We start from the raw sequence: 4,398 nt of genomic DNA on the forward strand, positions 1-4,398 counted from the left end.
TCTCAGTCTCAGAATCCCAGACTGCTAGCGCTTAAGCTTCCAGTCTGGTGATTTGTGGACTGTGCTCTGGGAGTCCCAGGGGCTGCAGGGACAGGTGTGAGAGCGGGGGGAATGGAAGGCATGAGACCAAGTGGGCAGGCCTCCATAGGATGTGGTTTTGTTTGAATAAAATTTCAATCAGCTGAAAGTAAAAGGAGATTTGAGAACAAATTTATTTTTTTAATCCATTGTGATTGGTTGATATATCTCTTATATCTCACTTATAGGTTAACCCTTCATCTCTTTTTTTCCCCCATGTATATTTTGTTGATACTTGGGTCATTTGCCTTGTGGAGATTCCCTTAGCCTCAATTTTGTATCTTACCTTATTTTAATTTTTTTAAGTTTTATTTATTTATTTTGAGAGAGAGAGGGAGAGAGAGACCATGAGCAGGGAAGGGGCAGACAGAGGGAGAGAGAGAATCTCAACCTGTCAGCATGGAGCCTGATGTGGGGCTCAAACTCATGAATGTGAGATCATGACCTGAGCCAAAATCAAGAGTCTGACGCTTAACTGACTTAGCCACCCAGGTGCCCCAGTTGTTTGTTTATTTTAACATGTTTCTCCTTCCTGCTTGATTCCTGTAAATCCTTCATTAGATCTAGAGGTTTGACAAGATTCAGGTTTGGTTTTGTTTTTGTGGTGGGGCTGGGGGAGGGACAGAGCAACTTCACAGATGGTGGTGTTTCCTTCTACCAGGAAGATCTGAAGTCTGCTGGTCTTGTGATATTAGCAGCCGTTAATGTTCACTGCTACCTCTGTGACACATTAGGATTTGCAAATTGAGGATGTTCTAGGTCTATTACTCCTTTTCCATGTATTAGCTGAAATACTTCTGTAACCCTCTTCATTTACAGGCAAGGAAACCGAGGCTATAGCAAGCACAGCTCTTATTTCTGCAAGCCAGAGTTTCTCCTACCCTTGTGAGTGTCCTGCTTCCCCAAGATGCCTGGAGAGGCAGGAGGGTGGTCAGAGTACTTGTGGCACACTGAAGCAGGAAAGGGTTCAGTTAAAGAACAGAAGGATAAGAGGCGCCTGGCTGGCTCATTCTGTTAAGTGTCTGATTCCTGACTTCAGCTCAGGTCATGATCTCACTGTTCATGAGTTTGAGCCCCACATCAGGCTCTGCACTGACAGTGTGGAGCCTGCTTGGGATTCTGTCTCCTTCTCTCTCCCCCTCCCCTACTTGCTCTCTCTGTCTCTCAATAAATAAAAATAAACTTAAAAAAAAACCCAAAAGAATAAATGCTGGAGGAAAAACCAGAGATGGGCTTTAACTCAAAGGTAATAACAGAAGCAGTCTGCCGGTTGGGGCCTGAGGCAGAGGTACAGGAAGAGGAATCCTCTCATTAATGACTTACCAGCCAGCAAGCACAGACAGGAAGTGCCTCCAGAAGTGTCATCACAGATGAGAAGAGGTCTTTTCATAAGACAGTTTGGGGGAGAGGTCCCAGAAACACACTTCAGGGAAGGAAGAGAAGGCTGACGGCAGGAAAGTAAGTGGAGGGGCTTTGCAAGGCGGGAGGCCATGCTGTCATCCTCCGTCTGTCCCTCTGGGCTCCTGACCCAGCCTGAGAGCAGTGGCTGTCGAGATCCAGCTGCAATTTTTCAAACCAATTAAGGACAAGCACTGAGGCCCCAGGAGGGCCTGCTGTCTGCCTCTCCTGAGTCAGCAGGCTCAAACCAGGACCTTAGGGGATGGCATCTGAAGGCTCTAATTGATCCTCTCAGAGTTAAAAATAAAAAGTAGCAAGCAGCTAGTCTTTTGACTTTAAACTGCTGTGGGGTGGGGGTGGGGTCTCTTTTTCAACAGAGGTTTTCCATCAGAGATGCCAGAGAGTGGCTTCCGCACTGGCTTAACTATTGGTACATAGGCTCCGCGCATTTTCTTTTTCATTTGCACTGTCTCCTTCAGGAGGCCTGCTGTCCTGAATTTATCAATTAGCCATCCCATTTGCCAGAAGTAAGTTCCATTTGGCATAACAATATTGCCATTCAAAACAAGCACGATCTCTCAGCTGAGAAAAGTCACGAAGACTTTGTGCTCCATCTTAAACCTGAAACAGTCACTCTTAAGACAACTGAGTGAAAAGAGAGCAGTGGAATATAACAGAGACAGTGGGCCAAACCATCCTTCTTGGTCATTTTGCAATCCGTGGACCAAACAGGCTGTCAAGGTTTTACTTTTCCTTCAATTTGTCTGGCATTGTCTAGATGTTTCCTCAGAAAAAAAGGTCCTGTTCACCTCCAAGCTTGAGATCAGAATAGAAAGGTCTAGGCTTGCATTGTTGGGAGGGGAAATGAAATCAGAGCACTCGCCATCCTTAGGGTGATACCCAGACTTCTCTTTTTCCCAAAACACAAAAGCCAAAAATGCTTTTTATGCTTTTCTATAAAATTTGACAGCAGCAAAATCATCTCCGACTACAGTTTATGAAAACACAGCTCAGTACAATATAATCCATATAAACATGGGATCCCAATATGGCCCAGTCCTGGCACAGTGTTCCCTTCCAAGAAATAACAGCCTGACATAAAAGTAGGGTTGAGAGGAGTCCAAATCTGTATTTCGTCTCTAGAGGGAACTTGAAAGAGGAAACAATTTTTAGACACAGCACAACATCTACAAAAGGTTCTATTTCTTCATCTTTCTATCCCCTCGTGCCCACACCTTCTGTCAGAGCTTCCCATGGACCCCGCCTCTGACGCCTAGCCCACCTGGCCCCTCCTCCTCCCCTTATCCTCCCTCTCTGCCCATCTCTTCATTGTAACCATCCACTGAGCTTTTCTGTGTTCTATCATTTTCTTATTTTCTTAGCACCTGGATTCTGTACAAAATAGACCCGAAGAACCAGGAACTGATCTAATAAGAGTGTGGGAGGTGGCAGGAGGAGAGAAGGAGGGAAGGTTGTATATATGCAATCTTGTGCTCTTCCTTTGTTGGGTCTTTGTGAGTCTCTGGCAGGAAGACAGTGTATCTCCCAGAAGGGCTTTGCCTCAGCGCTAATCCCATTGCTGTCTTTTCTCCTTCCAGTTGATCAGGATTCCTGCCCAGAACTTCTAAAGTTTATTATTTTTGAGAGAAAGAGACAGAACATGAGCAGAAGAGGGTCAGAGTGAGAGGGAGACACAGAATCCAAAGCAGGCTCCAGGCTCAGAGCTGTCAGTGCAGAACCCAATACGGGGCTAGAACCCACGAACCGTGAGATCATGACCTGGGCCAAAGTCGGATGCATAACCAACTGAGCCACCCAGGCACCCAGTGCCCAGGACTTCTGAAGACACTTTCTGGGCATTTCCAACATTTCTCTTTGCAGACCAGGGAGCAAAGATACTGGTTTAAGGGCTTAATCCCTCCCACCTCCAGGATCCCTGTGTCTAGCAAGATTAAGGAAAGTTGTGCTCATTTCCAGTGGCCTTTGGCCACTAAATGACCCATGCTGCCACACCTAGAGCACATAGGGGGACAGTTCCAACCCCTGAAAGTCTGAGAAGTCTGGAGGTGTCCCTGGATTGGTACCACCATCCTGGGGCCTGGCTCACACATTCCTTCCCATGGAAACCACAACAAAGACTCTTGCCCACAGCTCCCGCTCTCCATCTGCCTCCAGATCAACACTGGTGCTTCCCTTCATGGTGTGTCATGCCCCCTCCTCCTCGGAAGTGTGAGTAGTAAACCATCTTTTCAAAGGCCATTGTCTTCTAATCTGGTGGCTTTAATATACCTCAAATTTTCTATTAATACATTATTGTTTTAAACACCTAGGAAACTTCTTATCCCCACTACCATGTCAGGGGTCCAACTTCAAGAGGGTGAGGCTTACCTGCTTCATTTCAGGATTTCCACATGTACCCTGGTGCCTGGGTCTGACCTCTGTATGTTGGACTTGTTCCAGGACGATGGTCATGGCTCCTTTCCTTTGCTTTCCTCTTTCCTTTCCTTTCCTTTCCTTTCCTTATCTTCCTCAGCCCTGATTAACTTTGACAAACGTGGGAACTTAGCCCATTTGGTTTGTGATGAAATCAGGACTGATTCACAATTCTCAGTTCTCAATTCTCCTGGACTGACCTGACCCAGTCACTTCTGATTTTCTAAGCCCAGCTCTCGTATCATCTGGTGGAGCCTGATTTAGCATCTGTCCAATCTGAATACAAACATGAAGCAGTCTTTCCTGTTTATTTTATCCAACTTCCTTTGCCATTCTAGAACATTTTCTTTATTTCTTGAAAAATTATACGTCCTGTGAGATTATATTAAAAGTCAACTATTAGCTGCTAATATCATAAAGGCATCTTTTAGATTGGTGGCCAACTCATATTTGTGAGTATGCTCTGTATTTATTATTATTATTTTTTTG

The sequence above is a fragment of the Panthera uncia genome, unplaced genomic scaffold, assembly GCF_023721935.1.
Source record: "Panthera uncia isolate 11264 unplaced genomic scaffold, Puncia_PCG_1.0 HiC_scaffold_1274, whole genome shotgun sequence".
Taxonomy (NCBI): Eukaryota; Metazoa; Chordata; class Mammalia; order Carnivora; family Felidae; genus Panthera; species Panthera uncia.